Source organism: Geotrypetes seraphini, chromosome 10, assembly GCF_902459505.1.
Source record: "Geotrypetes seraphini chromosome 10, aGeoSer1.1, whole genome shotgun sequence".
NCBI lineage: Eukaryota > Metazoa > Chordata > Amphibia > Gymnophiona > Dermophiidae > Geotrypetes > Geotrypetes seraphini.
The window spans coordinates 67,560,456-67,580,950 of NC_047093.1; the positions used below are offsets into that span (position 1 = coordinate 67,560,456).

Sequence of the window (20,495 nt, forward strand, 5' to 3'; positions counted from 1 at the left end):
CTTGAATTCCTCTGCTTCTTTTTCGCTTAAAGTTTGTATTTTTTAGTGGCTTCAATGCCTTGAGATCCCTTTCCTGTGGTCCTCTTTCAGAGAAAAGGGTGCAGTCCCCCAAGTTTGGACTGCTGCTTCATGGAGAAACTGGTGGTTCTGTGGAGCCAGCCTGCCGTGTGCCACCATTCTTTGACTAGGGGTCCATTCCCCTGGGAGTTCGCTTGCCCGCTGACCTTGTCAGGGATTTAAGCACAAGCTGTATGCTTCCTGAATGAAAATCCCCCGGACACAGGCTGCATTTCTCACTCCTGGTCGCGTGGAGAGGATCCGTGGGAGTAGAGGTTATAGTTGGTGTCCGGCGGACTGGCAATCCAAAGATCTTCAAGTCTGATCAATTTGGAGATATTCTGAGGGAGAAAATCCTTTTATCCATTCAGCTGTTATGTGAAAATGCTAACAGGCAAGGCACTTCAGTAACTGTGAGTAAACCTCCATTATTTCCTATGGAAACTTTGGGGGTGTTTTTCACAGTTTGTGAGGGTAGGATTCAGGTCCCCCACCTCCCCAGACCCCAAAATCACTATTTTTTCTTTTTGGATTTGTTTATTTTTGCCGTTTTGGTTCAAATTCGCTGGCTGTGGTCATCTTGGATTTTAATCAATTTTTTTTTCAAAGTTTTACTTCTGCCTCAAACCCCTCAATTTGATTTAAAATAATTGAGGATGAATTCCCCAACTCCTAATCTGTTGAATGTGTGCCTTGATTGTTCCAGATTGGTGCTGGATCTGGGACCATATACTGCGTGCTGCAGTGCACTGGGGGAGGGGGCGGGAGCTTTGGACTTTACCTCTTTTAGGTCCTACAGGGCTGGGGAGCCAGCCTGGGTTTGTGATTTTGGGGAAATATCTCGCCCAGAGGTCATTCTGGAGTTTGGTGCCAAATGCCCATGTTCCGAGTCTGGGAACTCTTTTGGTGTGGTGCAAGTGCCTCAGCAGGGCCCTGCAGTCACCAAACTTTTTTTCAACTCCTGGAAAAGTATATTCTTTGGACTCAGGTGTTGCAGAACCCCAGCAATAAAATGGTAGACAAAGCCAAGCTGAAAAGGCCTGCTGATGGAGGGGTCCTTATCCAAATCTGAACTCTCAGGACAACAGTGTTGACCAGTCCCAGAAGGGTATCAGCCGGATCCATAATAAAAGCAGTGTCAGGAGACAAAAGTGGCATAAAATCCGTATGGCACAATGCAATCGAGTTTGGCCATAGCAAGATGAGAGAACTTCTGAAAAGGGGCCTCCACCACTGGCGCAACTGATTTAGAAGAAACTTATGCTTCTAAATCAATTGCGCTGCCAGTGAGTCCGAAGCTGGGTCCAAAGAGTACATTTTTCAGTATTTCATTTTTTACCGAACACAATCAATTTCATACCCATGATAGGGGGCTGGGCTTCGCAATTTGAGCTTAGGCCTCCTCAAAATCAACATCTCCTTTGCTGTAGCTGGTGGGGATCCCCAGGCATCACTAGCTGATGATCACCTTCTCCCCCTCCTCAGGTCCAGCAACCACAACTTTCCAAGTTCTGCAGCTCATAGGAGTTTTTCAGAGCTGCTGCTGCCTACTCCTTCCCCCCCCCCCTTTGGCTTTCATGCAAGCATGACAGCAGTGGCAGCTTGAGGATACGGCAACTAACTCTAAAGCTTTGAGATTTGGAAGAAAATGTCTTCAGTTGGCAGGGCTTGGGGATGCCCACTAGCTCAAGTATTTATATTTTGCATTCAGGCGGGGAGAAACTTGGTGCCCATCCACTCATTTTGGGCTCCAGCTCCTCCCCCCCAAATCAGACACTGAATACAAATATATTTGTTCTTTCACTTGAACATTTGGAAGTGGTTTTTGCATCCTGCTGCTCTTGTGAATTGCTCAGTTTGTGGACTCCTCATGAAGACACGTTATGTGTCGAAACACTGGCCATGTCAAGCTGAGCTGTAATCCATCTTATGTGATTCTTCAATAAAGTTTGTGTGTTCCTAAGGAAGGACTATTCTCTCATTCTCACTTTTTTCTGCTCTTGCATATCCCAAAGCTAACATATTCCAATTAATACATTCTAAATAAAACACTTTTTTCTTCCTTGTTGTCTGGACATTTTGGTTTTCAATAATCTTGGACCAAGTTTCTCTTTCTGCTTTTTGTCTAGCTTCTCTTTCCAGTGTCTGCTGTCCATTTTTTCTCTTCTTCTCTTTTGTTCCATTCCCTCACTTTGCCTGTCTCCAATATATTGATTTTTCCCTTGCAGCTTTCCTCCCTTTTTTCTTTTCTGCCTCTGTCCACTCAAATCTCACTCTTTCTCACCCTTCTCCGCCATTTTAAATTTTCAGCTACCTATCAATTTTCCATCTCCTCTTAGTCCCTAGCTCTCCCATTTCACTCATTTCCCAGTCTCCTATTCCCTTTTATTCCTTTACATTACTACCATTGTACTCACTATTCTCTTACTCATCTTCTTATCCACTTTCAACCTCTTCCACATGGCTCACCACTTCCATAACCTCCTCACTCTCTCCACTATTTTCAAGCTATATCTCTGTCCCTTTCTCTCCATACCCTTGCATTTCTTATCCCACATATCTTCCCTCCTACCTTCCCATAAGTCCATCTCTCCTCCTCTCTCATCATGGTCTCAACATTTCTCCCTCTCTTTTCTGTTGTCCTTCTTCCCTCCACCCTTGATGCTGAATAATGGGATGGAGGGACAAAAGAGACAATGCATCTCTCTCTTCCTTCCACCCCCAGATCTAACATTTCTTCCTCCCTCGCTACCTTCCTTCCATTCCCAGGTCTAACTTCTCTTCCATTCTCTTCCCAACTACCCTCCCTCCTTCTCTCCCCCCAGATTTACCATCTCTCTCTTTCTCTGCACCACCCCATCCCATATCTCTCCATTCTTCTGTACCACCAGCAGGTCCACTATCTTTCCCTTTCTCTTCCCTTCAAGTATCTCCCCCTTCCTCCACAGCACCCAACTTTTTTCCCTTTCTCTTCTCTTCCTCCAGACCACTGTCCACCATCTCTCTCTATCCTGTTTCCAGCCCCATAAGTTCTTCCCCTTGTCCTTCCCCCACCCCCAGTCTGGCACTTTTCTGAACTCTCTCCCCTTCTAGCTATTGTTTATTTGCACCAATTTTTAAGCACCATATATACAATATGATCCAGAGATGCATGCCTCCTAAATGGAAGGTGGTAAGTGCTCTCACATTAACTCTTTACAGGTACAGTGGTAACATTAGTGCAGGTACATGGTAACATTAGTACAGGATCTGCAAAAAAAATGTGGGAAAGCCCTCTAAAAGTGTAATGTAATATATACAGTCATTGCATAATAAAATCCCATGTTAAGATGCGGTAACTGCAAATTTTACTGCACTTTGGTAAAAGGGCCACTAAGATTTCTAAATATGGCTGAAAATGTGGGTACCTAAAATTTAAGAAACTAACAGCTATAGTTATTTGTGTGCACTAACACCATTTGAGTGCATGATTAGTAACTGGATCCCACAGAATAAAATGTGATCCATGGTCAAATAAGGCACATTATCGGAACCCTTAATTTTGACATTATACAAAGCGTTGCTTGTATTATTGAAGTCAAATATGAGCTTAAATTTAGCTCATTTCTGGCAAAAAGTAGATAAGACCATTAAACACTCCCCCCCAGATAAGGAATATAGCTTACCAGTCAGGATGAGAAGGGGTCAAAACTTAGCTGACATATATTTCAGTATAGCTTTTCCTGCTGCAGGATGAGTCATGGTTCCTGTTTGGATTTGTCTAGCTTATATGTATTTGTGATTAGGGTTGTTTAAGTAGATTGAATTCTTGAGGAACACTTGCCCTTTCTTACCTCAGGGCTGGCACATTGCAGCTGCTTCCTAAATGGGAACCATGAGCTTGTTCCCAGAGGTAGGACTTTATGCTGTGAGAGCTTGTGCTCCGAGGGCCCATTACAGCTCCATCGGTTAAGATTCCTACCAGTGAGTTCTCCTACACTCAGAAGAACATAAGGGCTTTTTTACTAGTGTGTTAAGCAATAAGGGCCCGATTCTGTAAACTGCGCTTAAATCATCAGCCACCTACAAAACGGCATATCAATCACACTTAGGCGCTGTTATAAAGAATCACAGCTAACAGCGCCTATCAGAAAACATAGGCGTCTGCTGTATAGGCCAGGGCTTTACTGGTCTACATTGTAGCTATCTAAGTTCTTTAGTGAATCGTGCCCAAGCCTCGCTCCACCTCTAACTTTATCATCTACCCAACCTGAGAATTATCATCCCATATCTAATGTTTGCATCATTTCAAAAATAGCAGAATACGTATGTGGTATTTGAACAACTTTGTAGAAGATATTTGTAGAAGATACTTTAGTACTACACCCACATCAGATGGGATTTTGGAACAACCATGGTATAGAGACCATCATAACAGCTCTGAATAGCGAATTACATGCTCACTGGATTTTATTTATTTATTTAATTTGTTTTCTATTCCATCCTCCCAAAGAGCTCAGGATGGGTTACAGGTTACAATTTGCCATAATTACAGTACAAGTTTTTTTACTGGAAACTTAATTCTTTTGGTCTCTAGATTTTTCCCACAGTGCTTGACCTAGTTGACCATGAACTTCTTATTGATCAACTTCAGTCGATTGGAATTACAGGTTTGGTATTAAAGTGGTTTGTAGCTTTTCTGAAAGACAGAACATTTAAGGTTTTTACCTCACCTGTGTCCGATTCATTGTCATTTTGGTTAACCTGCGGAGTTAGAAGGGAATAGACTTAGTAGATAGAGACAGGTTGTTCACCCTCTCCAAGGTAGAGAGAGTAAGAGAGGGCACTCTCTGAAGTTAAATGGGGTTTGATTCCGTACAAATGTAAGGAAGTTCTTCTTCACCCAGAGAGTGATAAAAAACTGGAACGCTCTTCTGGAGGATGTTATAGGGGGAAACACCCTCCAGGGATTCAAGACAAAGTTAGACAAGTTCCTGCTGAACCAGAACATATGCAGGTAAGGCTAGACTCAGTTAGGGCACTGGTCTTTGACCTAAGGGCTGCCGCGGGAGTGGACTGCTGGGCACGATGGACCACTGGTTTGACCCAGCAGCAGCAATTCTTATGTTCCTCAGGGCTCTGGACTGTCTCTGTTATTATTTAATATTTTTTAAATCCATTATGGACCATAATTCAGGAAAAAAACCCATCAAGGCATTCACATTTGCAGATGACATCCTTTTGACTTTTCCAGTAACCCCACATAATGTAGATTTAACCCCTCTTCAATCTTGTGTGTCCACTGTTGCAAATTGGTTGTCATGTCATGGTCTTGTAATTAATGTAAACAAAACCACAACATGTTGGTTAAGTGTAGTGCTTCTTGCTCCTACAGATCCTATCAAATTATTGGATATTGATCTGATCCCAGTGAAGACATTCTGCTACTTAGAAATCTTATTTAGTAATAGTCTTTCCTTTGATTAACAGATAGGCCAAGTATAAAAGAAAGGTTATTACTGACTAAGACGCATTCATTTAGTCAGTAAAACCCTAGATTTCAATTTAATCCATGCCTTTGTAATCTTGAGATTGGATTATTGCAAGTCAGTATACTGTGGAATTAACCCAGTATTACTGCGTAGATTACAGACACTGCAAAATTCAAGCCAGGCTTCTTTTTAAAGCTAAAGCATATGATCACAACTCCTCTGTTACATAGAAACATAGAAGATGACGGCAGAAAAGGGCTACAGCCCATCAAGTCTGCCCACTCTGCTTAGCCACCCCCTGTCTATGCCCTAATGACCCAATTTTCTTATCTTGACCCTCGTAGGGATCCCACATGGGTATCCCATTTATTCTTAAAGTCTGGCATGCTGTCTGCCTCGATCACCTGCACTGGAAGCTTGTTCCAATGATCAACCACTCTCTCTGTGAAGAAATACTTTCTGGTGTCGCCATGAAATTTTCCGCCCCTGAGTTTGAGCGGGTGCCCTCTTGTGGCCGAGGGTCCCTTGAGAAAGAAAATATCATCTTCCACTTCGACACGTCCTGTGAGGTACTTAAATGTTTCGATCATGTCTCTCCTCTCCCTACGTTCCTCGAGAGTGTAGAGTTGCAATTTGTTCAGTCTCTCTTCGTACGAGAGACCCTTGAGTTGATTACATTGGCTCCCTATACAATACAGGCTAAAATTTAAAATTCTCTGTTTGACTTTTAAAGCTTTACATCGGGCAACTCCATTTTATTTTGCAGCTAACCATTCCATATACTCCAACCTGAACATTGTGGTTGTTAGACTCGCAAAGGGTAGTACTCCCCTCGCCTAAAATGGCTCATTATGAATCAACTCATAATTCTGCATTTTTCTTTTTATCCCCATTCTTATGGAATAATCTCTCACAAGTTATTCTTAATGAAATTTCTTTTTCTAAATTTAAGGGCTCTTTTTACTAAGCTGTGGTAGCAGTTTCAGCGAGTGCTAGACCTTAACGCCAGCATTGAGCTGGTATTAGTTCTAGCCGCGTAGCGTGGGTTTAGCGCAGGGGTAGGGAACTCCGGTCCTCGAGAGCCGTATTCCAGTCGTGTTTTCAGGATTTCCCCAATGAATATGCATAAGATCTATTTGCAGGCACTGCTTTCAATGCATATTCATTGGGGAAATCCTGAAAACCCGACTGGAATACGGCTCTCGCGGACTGGAGTTCCCTACCCCTGGTTTAGCGTGTGCTAAAATCCTGCATGCACTAAAAACGTTATCGGAGCTTAATATAAGGAGCCCTAAGTCTTTATTAAAAACTCATTTTTAAAAATCTGGTATTCAATCTGGCTTAATTTTTAACCTTATTCCTGGTGGAGAGGAGATGGCTGTTTTCTGGAGATCACATCAAAAGGATTTTTTTTTAAACTTTTAATACTATTAAAGTTAGGTATTTTCTATTAATTATGGCATTCTTTTCTTACTTTTATTTTAATGTTTTTAATGTTCTGTAAACCACATTGATCTATTGTAAATTGTGGGATACCAAATTTTAATAAACATAAACACGCCCACTTACCGTATTTTCACGCATATAATGCGCGCGTTATACACAATTTTACAAACCGAGTATAACCATGCGCGTTATACAAATTTCTTTTTTCTCATTGTGATCCGGCATCCCCCCTGCGAACCGGCATCCTCCCCCCTGCTCGCTCACCCCCCCTCCCCCGCGATCCTACATCCCCCCCCCCACACCGCAAAGACATCGCTTACCCGATTGGGCACCGGCACCAGCACCAATGCACAGGACGTGCCAGTGCCAGTGCCCGAAGATCCTCCCTCGCCTGGGCTGGGCGGTGCGAGGGAGATCCTCCCTCTTCCCTGTGCTGGGCTGGTCTGGGTTTTGAGCATTTGCGCATGCTCAAAGCCTTCTGGTCTCGCTCTCTCTCCGAGATTCTGAATCTGAGAATCTCGGAGAGAGCGAGACCAGAAGGCTTTGAGCATGCGCAAATGCTCAAAGCCTTCTGGTCAGCCCAGCACAGGGAAGAGGGAGGATCTCCCTCGCACAGCCCAGCCCAGCCCAGGCGAGAGAAGATCTTCGGGCACTGGCACTGGCACGTCCTGTGCATTGGTGCTGGTGCCGGTGCCCAATCGGGTAAGCGATGTCTTTGCGGTGCTGGGGGGGATGTAGGATCGCGGGGGAGGGGGGTGACTCGAGCAGGGGGGGGGGGAGGATGCCGGTTCGCAGGCCAGAAGAGGGAGTAAGCGGGGGTGGCGGGAGGAGGTTATAGCAGCATGCGCGGTATACGCGTGTGCGTGCTATATAGATTTTTTTTTTACAGCAATGCTTTGTTCCCGCGCGCTATACGTGTATGCGTGTTATACACGTATGTGCGTTATATGCGTGAAAATACGGTAGTTGTGAAGTACTGTTAGGTGTCCTGCTTTAGACATGATTGCAGTGCCTACACTGCAGATACCTCCTGGCACCTACCTTTTTTAAATGAGTTTTTAATTGGTTTTAAATGATACGGTCAATTACCGTGTCAATTAAAGCCAATCAAAACAATTAAGTTAGGCAGCAGAAGAGCACCCACCACCACCTAATTTACAGCACCGTTTACAAATTATGGCTCTTAGGGTCAGATTCAGTATATGGTGCCAGAAAAATCTGCAAAAAATGCACTTAACACTATTCTATAAACTGCACCTAAAGTTAGATTTCTCCTTCATGTCAATCATTTTGATCACTGTTCCCCATTACTGAGATCGCTACACTGGCTCTCCATTCACTACCAGATTCAATTTAAGTTCCTGTGCCTCATACATAAATCTTTTCACACAAACGCTCCATCTTATCTTTCAAATTTAATTATTTCTTATACGCCTGCACAATCCCTTCATTCATTAGATCCCCTCCATCAAAAGCTTACTATGAATCCACTCGTAAATCTGTATTCTTCTTTCTCTGCCCCACACTTTAGAACAATCTTCCATGTTCCATCAAAAATCTAACTTCATTTCCTGTCTTTATAAAAGCACTTAAAATTATTATTTTTTTTTAATATTTTCCCCCTAGTATTTTGTATGGTGGGCTCAGTGGGTTCCTTTGAGTTCTTTGAACACAGAGTACTATTTCTGTGTGTGTATGTGTTTGTGACTTTCCTATTTGATTTTATGGAGTTCCTTTCCTCCTTGGAATTTTTAGTATAAATTTAGTTCAAATTTCAATGCCTTGGCCTTTGGAAAGAAGGTATAGTAAACCTTTTAAATAAACATAAAGTTAGGAGTGGTTAACCCCCCCCAAAAAAAAAAAAACAACTCATAGTAGCTGGCTCTGCAACTAAAATGAATAAACTCTGGTGTAAATGCCTGCTCTTAAATTCTGCATGGATTGGTTGTATTCTATAATAGTGTACATAATTTATAGGAATACCCGTGGCCCGCTCATGCCCCTCCCATGGCCACTCACCCTTTTCAGATCTCTGCATTAGAATTTATGCATACTACTTATAGAATACTAGTTTTTTAGCCTGTTACATTAACGGGTGCTAGAATAGATATGTACACTTGGACATTTATTTCTTTATTTCTTTTTCTTTCTCTGTGTCTGTGTTTCTCTCTCCCTTCCCCCTTTCTTTCTGTCTGTCTCCCTGGCCCCCTGTTTGTCTTTCTTTTTTTCTGTCTTTCTCCCTGCCTGCTGTCTGTCTGTCTTTCTTTCTGTCTCTCCCCCCTGTCCAACAGCACCCCTTCCCTGCTCCCCCTGTCCAGCAATAGCCCTTCTGTCTTTCGTTTACCTCCACCCTGTCCAGCAACACCCCTTCCCTGCTTCCCCTGTCCAGCATTAGCCCTTCTCCCTTCCTTTTACCTACCCCTTGCCTAGCAGCACCCCTTCCCTGCTCCCCTGTCCAGTAGTAGCCCTTTTCCCTTCCCCCTGTCCAGCTGCACCCAAAATAGGCGCGTAGTGTAGTTCAGAGCAGCGTGAGCGGAATGAAGGGGGAGCCTGGGGAGGGACAGGAAGAGGAGGCGCTGTCTGTGGACACACTCTCAGCCATAGTTCCTGCTCTCACAGTGTGGCCGGGAGAGGAGGCGGCTAGTGTCTTGCATGGGGCGGAGCCGGCAGCAGGGAACAGAGCCAGTGGCCGAGCCACGGTGAGTGAGCGCAGGACCGAAGCCCTGGCTCGGATCCACATTGTCTTCTGGGTTCAGTAATGCCGCTCTGAGTCTGCCAGCTGCCTTCTGCCCTGGAAGCTGGTGAAACCACCGCAGGCAGAGTTCTATTCTACTGCGCATGCGTGGGCATGGCACCACGGATTACAGACCCACCAAGTTTGAAGTGCGCATGCGTGCTAAGGGTATTATTAGAGCGGATGCTTAGATTCTAATTACAGTAGTGCCAATTCTAATTAGTACCAATAATTGCTTGTTAGTGGCCAATTATCAGTGCTGATTGGCTCATTAAACAATTAAGTTGTAAATGCAATTTGGCTGTACCTAACTGTATATCACCCTAATAGCCCTAATGCCTGCTGGGATCACCTTTATGGCAGTACAGTAGGTTTTGGATGGGTTTTGGTGGACTTATACTTTCCATCACATGTGTACTACTTAGAGGGGGATATGGGCCTAGGTCAAACTCTATAAATTTGGCACGTACTTTGCACAGTGCCTAACTGCAAAGTAGTCTGTACCTGTCACCATGCAAAGTGTGTAACATATACGTATATCATCAGTTCCATGGAGCACTTAGGTATTACAACTTATAGGGTCATCCCTAAATTTGATGCACCCAAGTGGCTTTTCTCTAGTATTCTATAACAGGTTAGAAGTGCCTTAATGCCATTACAGAACTGGTGCTAAGATGCTCACTTTTGGCATTGTCATTTAGGCGTTACTGTATAGAATTGTCCCCTTAGTTTTCTTTCATGATCTAAAATCTTCCCTAGGAGTGCATTTTTTATAATCCAGCTAAATATACATCTGTTGTGAACTTGTATGAGTATTTTTAGCTACTACATGGCTGCAAGTTTTACCCACAGGGGATTTATCCAGTTAAGTGAGTAGCTACCCAGCAAAATTCCTTCAAAAATTGACCTCTTCATGATCAACTATTGGATAATCAGTGCTGTGAATCCAGTTGTTTTTTTTCATCTTTTAATCGTTTGCACTGTTATACTAGTGACTATTCACCTACTAGAAACATAGAAACATGACTGCAGATAAAGGCCAAATGGCCCATCTAGTCTGCCCATCCACAGTAACCATTATCTTTTTCTCTCTCTGAGAGATCCCACGTGCCTATCCCAGGCCCTCTTGAATTCAGTCACAGTCTCTGTTTCCACCACCTCTTCTGGGAGACTGTTCCACAAATCTACCACCCTTTCCGTAAAAAAGTATTTCCTCAGATTACTTCGGAGCCTATCGCCTCTTAACTTCATCCTATGCCCTCTCATTGCAGAGTTTCCTTTCAAATGAAAGAGACTCGATTCATGCACATTTATATTATGGAGGTATTTAAACGACTCTATCATATCATACTACTACTGCTTATATCGCCGCCAAGAAAAATTGACATGTAAATGCACTAAATGCTATACCATAAAGGTGCATGTAACTAGTTTGATGAGTAAGTGCTGAGGTATGACAAGAGGTGGAACATGGGATGGAGGGCCAATTAATGTGTGTACTTACATTACGCTGATACTTTGAGATCTCCATTGGTTGCTGATTGACTTGCGAATTGAATTTAAGGTTTTGTGCCTAATGTTTAAGGTGTTGCAATATAATTGTGCTCAGTGTGCATTACTTGTTGCAGTGGCATTGTCCACTATGAGTTACGCTCATTGGATAGTTCTTGTTTGGAAGTTCCATCAATATAGGTTGTCATGCTCTCTGGGAGTCGTAAATCTATGCTTTCTGTCCAGGGTCGGTTGGCTTGAAATGCATTACTGCAGACATTACGACGTAATGTCAATCATCTACTTTATGGCAATTCAGTAAAGAGTTGAAAACTGTGCTGTTTGAGCACTTTTTTAATTAAATAATTTATGTTTTCAATTTTCTAGACCGTTCTCCCAAGGGTGCTCAGAATGGTTTACATGAATTTATTCAGGTACTCAATCATTTTTCCCTGTCTGCCCCGGCAGGCCACAATCTATCTAATGTACCTGGGACAATGGGGGGATTTAGTGACTTGCCCAGGCTCACAAGGAGCAGTGTGGGTTTGAACCCACAACTCCCAGGGTGCTGAGGCTGTAGCTTTAACCACTATGCCACACTCTGGTGTGAGTTCGGTGAAAACTTGAATGGAAAATCAGATATGGTACGCAGAAAAGAGAAGGGAAAAAAAGGGGAGGAAGGAAGAAAAAAATGGATGGGCGGATTATAAATATTTTAAAATAAATAAATAAATATATATTTATTTGATCATATTTATAGCCCGTTCTCCCCAGGAGCCTAGAATGGGTTATAACATTACATACACATAGTACTTAAGACATTGAACAACATGGGAGCATTAGACAGGAGAACATTAGACTTGATAAAGGATATATAATAATGATCCTGAACAGCGCAGCTCACAAGTGACACTCTCTGATTCTTCTTATCCAGATCTGAGAAATCAGCTCCCAGATTAAATATCAGACCCTTAAGTCTGGCAGTGACACTCTCAGTCTGGCACTGGGCAGATTCTCAGATCTCCAGCATTATTACCTTCTCCATTGAATAAAGGAGTGAAATATGGCTGGAGTTTCTCTATGATGGTAAAGAGATGAGATTGACTAGCTGCCTTATAAAATGAGACTTTTCCTGCCTCATAGTCCAGGAAAATCCCCACTGCCTGGGGTCTCACGCTTAGGGGGAGCAGGGTGACGGGGGAGGTCCAAGCCCAGTATTCATCAATTCTAAAAAACGTAGGTGCCCATTATAGGATCACACTCTGCATCCTAACATTTTTAGGCGTCCCCAATTTAGGCCAGGGTTTTTCAATGCCTACAGTTTGCACTGATACCACAAAGAGATGCCTAACTCGAAAATATGCCCATAATCCACTCCTAACCATGTCCACTTTTAGTATAGGCACTTTGGGCTAGGCGCCTACTTTTTATAGAATCAAGATTTTCAAGTTAGGTGCCTAACTTTCAAGTAAGTCCAATTAAGTGCCAATATCAGCACTGATTAAGCATATTGCTTAATTAGGCAGACTTTAGAGATGCCTAGATTGATAAGCCTAGACAATCTAGCCGCTTAATTATTTATTAAGCTTGATCGGTGCCGATAATGAGCAATTAGCAGCTCATAATTGTCAAAAATAAAAATTAATTGGATGGAGGCGGCTATGACTTTCAGGTAGGCACCTAGGCCAAAGCGCCTATTGGAAAGTGTGCATGGCTAGGGGTGGAACGTGGGCAGATCTTGGGCATGTTTATTTTTTTTGTGATGTAATGTCATTTGAAAATTAATAAATAATTATAAGTATTCATTTGTACAGAAAGTAAGTTAGTAGAGATATGACCTATAACAATATAAATCATAAACTATCCAAATAAAATTAAAACAGGAAAAGTCTTCCAACCAACTCAACTCAAGTCCTCAAAAAGTGGATCCAAGATTTCTAAAGTGAGCTAAAGAAATCTTGGGCATGTTTATAAGAACATAAGAATAGCCTTACTGTGTCAGACCAATGGTCCGTTTAGCCAGTAGCCTGTCCTTACGGTGGCCAATCCAGGTCACCAGTACCTGGCAAAAACCCAAAGAGTAGCAACATTCCAGGCTACCGATCCAGGGCAAGCAATGGCTTCCTCCATGTCTGTCTCAATAACAGACTATGGACTTTTCCTCCAGGAAATTGTCCAAACCTTTCTTAAACCCAGCTACGCTATCCACTCTTACCACATCCTCTGGCAATGCATTCCAGAGCTTAACTATTCTCTGAGTGATTAAATAATTCCTCCTATTGGCTCTTAAAAGTATTTCCCTGTAACTTCATTGAGTATCTCCTCATCCTTGTAAGTTTTGACGGAGTGAAAAATCGATCCACTTGTACATGTTCTACTCTACTCAGGATTTTGTAGAATTCAATCATATCTCCCCTCAGCCGTCTCTTTTCCAAGCTGCTGAGCCCTAACCTGTTTAGTGTTTTGCATGTTGGCGCCTAAACTTGACTTAGGCATCAATATTTAGGTTAAAAAAAAAAAAACCCTAAATAGGGGGTGCCTAAGTGCACTCTAGGCCCACTAGGCATAATAGTTTTGGGGTGCACTCTAGGCACTCTAACTACACTCTAGGCACGATTCAATAAATGATGCCCAACTGAAGACTGACGGGTGGCGCATTACATTTATGCTATGCCAAAGGTGTCTTTGCTAGTGTTCTTTAATGAAATCTTGGCACTAAGAACCTGTTATAGAATTGGCACTCAGCATGCACCAATGGAGAGCCAAAATTGGTCCACGCCGTTATCGAATTTCTATCTCCTTTATTTGCAGAACAAATTTAGGTCATTATCCACAGTTTGTGCATCAGTTGACAGGTCTTTAAAACGGAGCTGCTTGTTTATTTTTTATCTAGTCTATGGTTTTTGTTTTTGTTGAAGTACCAGTAGAGGATTCAAAAATGAAAATCAAACAAGTAGCATACCTAGAAGTAAGGCCGGAGGGCTGAAAGTACACAGGTAGACAAAAGAAGAACACCTTGGTTCAAAAGAACAACAGAACAAGAAGAAGAAAGGCAAGGGGAAGAGTTTGTCCAACACAAAGGGTCTTTATTTAAAATGTTCCAACAAGGATCCAAATTTCGGCGCACGAAGTGACGCCTTCCTCAGAGAACATTATGTAAAACACAAATAAAACTTGTATGCAACATGAGATGCTTAAAAAACATAAATATGAAATATGGAAAAAGTAGTGTAAATGGCATGCAGACAAATGTATAGCAATAATTAGCATCAAAATACAATACTGGAATAACTTAAGACAAAATGTAATAATGATAGGTTTAAAAGCAACAATATTAAATAATAAGTGCAATAAAGATTAAAAAGCCTTTAAAAAAGGAAATAAGGAACGACCATGGGATAGAAGAGACTATGTGAGAAATGCAAATGACAAATGAGCCGGAGAACCAAGGAGGTAAACCTGAAACCAAGTATACGTTACATAAGTGAAGCCAAGGGATATATTGTGAGACATAGTTTGAAAGACACTACAGGAATAGCAAGAAAAACAACAAGGAATAAAAAATGTGAAAGAGCAGTTATTTGTTAATCTGCATTTGTCACACAGTCTCGTCTATCCCATGGTCGTTCTTTATTTCCTTTTTTTAACGCTTTTTAATCTTTTTTTGCACTTATCATTTAATATTGTTGCTTTATAGAAGGGCCTGATTCTATAATCGGCACTAAGCGGTACCTACATTGTAGGTGCCACTCGGCATGGTTGTCAGTCAAGAAAAGTGCACTGTTTATAGAATCACACCTAGCAGTGCCTAAGCAGACTTAGGCATCGCTAGGCGTTCTAGACGTAGGCGCTGCTCCATTAGGCCAGCTTTTCACTCACCTAATTTGGTGGCGTCTATGTTCGATGACTAGCGACACCTAAATCAACCATGCCTGTTCTCCGCCCATAACCACACCTACTTTTTAATATAGGCGTCACTAGGCATCCTTAGTCATGGGAGGGTGCCTCCACTTAGGCATTGTTGGGTATCCTAAGAGTTCGACACTGAACTCTTAAATTGTTTAATTAATGTTTTTTTTTTTTGATTAGCTGAAAACTGGCGTGGTCAATTATTATACCAATTAAAAAAAAGTTAGGCGCTGATCCCAAACTCGAGCATCTCTAGGCAGTTGTAATTGGGGCACCTAGTAGTGCCTAATGTAGGCGCTATTTATAGAATATGACCATTTGTGCCTAACTGTAGGCGTAAGTATTTACACCTGCCAAAGGCTGGTGTAAATGCTCACACTCAGCTGATGGTAGTTAGGTGCACAAATACATGTATTCTATAACATCGCATCTGATTCCTAGGAATGCCCTTGGCCATGCCTTTTGTGTGGTTGCATGCTATGAAATTTAGGCTTGTACATTATAGAATAGGGCATTGGGCAGATCCATGCGTAATTCCTAATTACTGCCAATTGAGTTATTTCATAATTAGGCAATTAGTTTGCAACATGAATCTGCGATCCATGCCCGAAACTGCACATCCAACTTTGGGCAACATATACAAAATCCGGGTCTGTGCCTTATGGGTTAGCATTAACACATGTTTGTTCTCTTAACCCTAGTTATTAGTAACTAGTTCTCATTGCATCAAATGGGACCTGTGCTAAAATAGCATGTTAGTGGTAAAAGAGCATTTCTTAATGGTAATCCAGGTTAATAACTATGGAGTTCATTTTCAAAAAAGATAGACATCTAAAAGACAGCATAAACCAGTACTTGGACATCTTATTAGTCAAAACATCCAAGTGGGCATTTTCAAAGCAGACTTTCTAGATGTCTTTCTGGGCACTTTCTCTCCAACACATCTAAATGTTAAGGATGTGTGTTAAGAGACATGTTTGGGGCAAGCTTAGGACTTGGATGCTTTGTAGGAATAATCCAACTTTCAACAAAATGTCCGGGGCACCATTTAAAGAAAACCAAAAAAACTCTGTGGAGTGACGATGTTCCCAAATGGACTTTATTTGAAAGTATCAAAGTTCCAAAGGTACACTAAAATCATCCACATAAAATAATTCCATCCACATAAAAGTAAATCATCCACATAAGAGCCTTAAAGGACCTAGTCCGCTAGGGATACAGGACCCAACACGGTCCGCGTTTCGACAAAAAGTCTTCTTCAGGGGTCCCTGGGGGTCCTATAAAGGTGAGTACGTGGGAAACAATTGTGTGGTGAACCAGAAGTGAGACACTGCTTGCATTTAGACATTTGGAGATAGACCTGTTTTAAAAATGAATAAGAATTAAAAAGGTGCTCAAACTGACCAGATGACCACTGAGGGATTAAGGCATGGCCCCTCCCTTACTCCTCCAGTGGTCACTGAGCCCCTCTCACCACCCAAATATGTGGGGAAAAAACCCCAGCACTTTCCAGCCTGTCTTACAAATTCACATGGCTCATTTACATCTCCATCTCCACAGTAGAACAGAGGGGCACTCTAAGGGTTACTGCAGTGAATGTCACATTAAAAGTCCCAGGTCAGATGTCACTATAACTTGCTTATATTGTATGGTGGGGCCTCCAAAACCTACTGTACCTACATAAAGATGACATCTGCAAGCATAAGGTCTATTGTTGTGGTATACAGATGGGCAAAGTAAGTTTTGGGTAGGTTTGTGAGGGCTCACCATATAGTATAAGCAGGTTACAATGACATGTGTACCTTAGATTTTTTTATGTGACATTCAGTATAGTACCTCTTAAGAGTGCCCCTCTGCTGTCTGTGAATAGCTTGCTAAGAATGCTGGCTGCTTGAACTCCCCAAAAGCTTGCTTTTGTGCATTTTTCATGTGGACGTCTTTATATTTGAGAATGGCAAAAAAGATAGACATACTAAGGGCCAAAATATCTACATAAGTCATTAAAAAAATAATTAAAACAAATATATATATATATATATATATATATATATATATATATATATGTCTTGCGGTTTTGAAAATTAACATTTTTTTCTACTGGATTTCTGCACATCTTTCTCAAAACATCCAAACTCAGACTTAGACGTTCTATTGAAAATGCCCCTCCAAGTCTCTAAGACTAGTCCAGAGACTCAGACATAGTGCTCATGTTGCAGTGGTGGAGACCCAGTTTTAATCCCCTGGTCAGATCTTCTAGGAATGTGCACAGACAAAAATATTTTGACTGATTTTTGGACATTTATAACAGTTCCTTTCAGAAATGAATTTGATTAAAGCAAGTAAAAATCCTTTTAACATGTATAAATCAACCTTTTCGTGCATTGATATGGAGGTTTTATGGGTGAAATGTTGATTTTTCTGTGCATAACATTTTCTGAACTAGAAGCATAAATTAAATGCACATTTCTATCATTTTCCATTCCCCAGGTAAGCCAGGAGTGCTGTAGAGACAGCATTCAGAGGCCCTGGAAAGTGGCGAGAGTCTCAACCAAAATTCAGTGGTAACACTAGTAGTTAGATTTAGCGTTCCATTTAAAAAGGAGTTTTGGCTTATGTCTTCTGGTCCCTGGCCAAGGGCCATTACTATGATAACCGGGCTGAAATGGAAGGATGATATTAAAAAAAAACAACAACTCAGCTGTGAATGAAAGCTCATAGCATCATGGCCCAGTAGATACTGCATTCAGTTGAACTGGAAGTCTGGAAGAATATATAGGAAGTAAGGGCCTGATTCTATAAATGATGCCTAACCACGCCTAACTTGTAGGCACTGGTCTGCGCGGTTGTCAGTCAACCACTAGGCATCCTTTATAAAATCATCCATAGGTGGGCATGATTTTAGGCGTCACTGGGCATCGTTGAGATAGGTGCCAGTAAATTAGGTCAGATAAAATCTAGCCTGAAATACTGTCACCAAACGTACACAACCTAGCAACACCTACATTTATCACACCTATTCCCCGTCTCTAACCATGCCTACTTTTCAGGTAGGTGCAGTTAGGTATCAGAGGATGCTTCAACTTGCGTATCGCACTGATATCCATGCACAACCTTAATTGGTAATAAAAATGGTTTTTAAAATCAGTTCCCCTCCCCCCCTTTTACTAAACCATGATAGTGGTTATTAGCACAGGGAGCCGCGCTGAATGCTGCTCCCGATGCTCATAGGAACTCAATGAGTGTTGGGAGCAGCGAGGAGCATTCAGCGTGGCTCCCTGCGCTAATAACCGCTATTGCAGTTTAGTAAAAGGGTTTTTTAAAAAATGGTATAGTCAATAACCACACCGTTTAACTAATTAAAAAACAATTGAGTTGCGTGCAAAATTTCCCTCCCCTCCTCCACCTTTTATGAAGCCACGTTAGACTTTTTTAAATCGCTAGCTCATACAGCGTCGAAGCTAATACCGCCGTAGTGAGGTTCTCATTTCATGGATTGATTCAATCAGGCATTTGTTTGTTACCCACCTTTTTGTTGCGGTTTCGTTTCATACCTTATTTACCATGGACCCCTGAGGAAGGCTTGTTGTCCGAAACACGAACCGTGTCGGGTCCCTTGGTTGGTAATAAGGTTGTATATATTACTGCATTTTATCATTGGTACAATAAACTTTGCCTGCATCCTGTATATATTCTGCAGTTTTTGTTTGGTTTTGAATAAAAAAGCCTAACATGGCTTTGTAAAAGGAGGGGTTAGTTAGGTGGTGTTAGGAATCCACAATTAGGGCGCCTAGCGGTACCTAGCCTAGGTATATAGGTTTATAGAATTAGGCCCTAAAAAAAATTTCTCAAATATGCTAATAATTCCCATTGCAAAATTCAACTGTGTTGCTATCAAAAGAACAATTCTAGAATTGCATGCACATATACACTTAACATAAATACACGCATTAATTCACTTAACATGCACAAGTGCCCTAAGCACTATTCTGTAAGGGTGCATGTAAATGTCATAGCATATAACAGTTATGGAGTGCACACGAGGGCAAATCATGGGCAAGATGTGGAGGGGGTCCCCCATTTATGCACACAACTTGTAGAATACTATAAGTTACTTCGATGTATTTTAAACAACCTCTACAGAAACCCTTTAAAAATAAATATATCTCCTTCTCTTAACAAACCCTTGTTAAGAATACCTTTAAGCAATGCCACTGGCATCTTCAGCGATAAGTCACTGCTGCTCATAAGATAGCTGTTATGGTTTTTCAAAGCTATTTAAACCCCACTCCAAACAGCTGATTACCTCTTAGCCTATCACAGAGCTGGCTTCTAAACCAGGGACATCCATTCAATTTCAGTTTTGTTCTTTATAATTTAATATCCTTTCTAAACTGAATGATAACAAAGTAGGAAATCTAGACTGTATATTCTTGAACACAATTTCTAAGTTGTCATGAAGAGCTGACAGGGTTGAGCTAGTCGTACTAAGGCATGCGTGTCTACGTTTGCTTGTCACACTTAGGCATGTGAATATGCATTTACGCTAGTATTCTATAATGGAACCTGAGTGCTCAGATGCCTTTATAGAATGAGGGACAGAATCTATAATTGGGTGCCAAAAAAGATAGGTGTCTAAAGTTAGGCAACTATTTCATGTCAATCACATTTAGGCGCCCATTACAGAATTGTGCCTAACTAAAACTTAGGTACCTACAATGTAGGAAAGAGTTTTAAAAACCTACAGTATAGGCACCTAAGTACTTTAGAGAATCATGCCTAATGGCGCCTAAGTCCTTCTCTACCCATAAACACGCCTACTTTGGAGTAGAGGTCTGCATAGGAACGGTGATCGCGGGAATCCCGCGTCTCCCGCGGAAATTCCCCCCTAACCCACGGGACTCCCACGGGGACCCCCCTCTGGCTCACAGGACTACCACGGGGACCCCCCTCTAGACCAACGGGACTCCCATGGGGATGGAAGACTTTGGAAGCAGGGTTTGTCCATATAAAATAATGGACATGTCAGCCGTAGTAAAACAGGGGGTTTATAAGTTAATTACCTGAACAGAAAACAAAAAAAGGGTTCCACCAAAGAGATTCCACAAGGAAAACAGCAGCGCAAACACAAAAGAAACTGTGGAATTGATGATCCTGTAATTGCTGCTTTTTATGGGGATGGGTGGGGATGGAGAGGATCCTGACTGGGATGGGTGGGGACGGAGAGGATCCTGGCGGGGACGGGTGGGGACAGAGAGGATCCTGGTGGGGACGGGCAGGGTTGGGTGGGATTTCTGTCCCCGTGCAACTCTCTACTTTGGAGTTAGGCACTCTTAGACACCATAAGATAGGCACCCATCTTATGTAGAATCTTGCCTAAGAAGATAGGC

At 42.0% G+C, this 20,495-nt stretch overlaps 1 protein-coding gene across 4 annotated transcripts in view; it reads left to right on the plus strand.

Moving 5' to 3' along the window:
- GARNL3 (GTPase activating Rap/RanGAP domain like 3) overlaps positions 1 to 20,495 on the plus strand; it is a 564,903-nt gene that overhangs the window by 185,857 nt on the left and 358,551 nt on the right. The window lies entirely within an intron of this gene.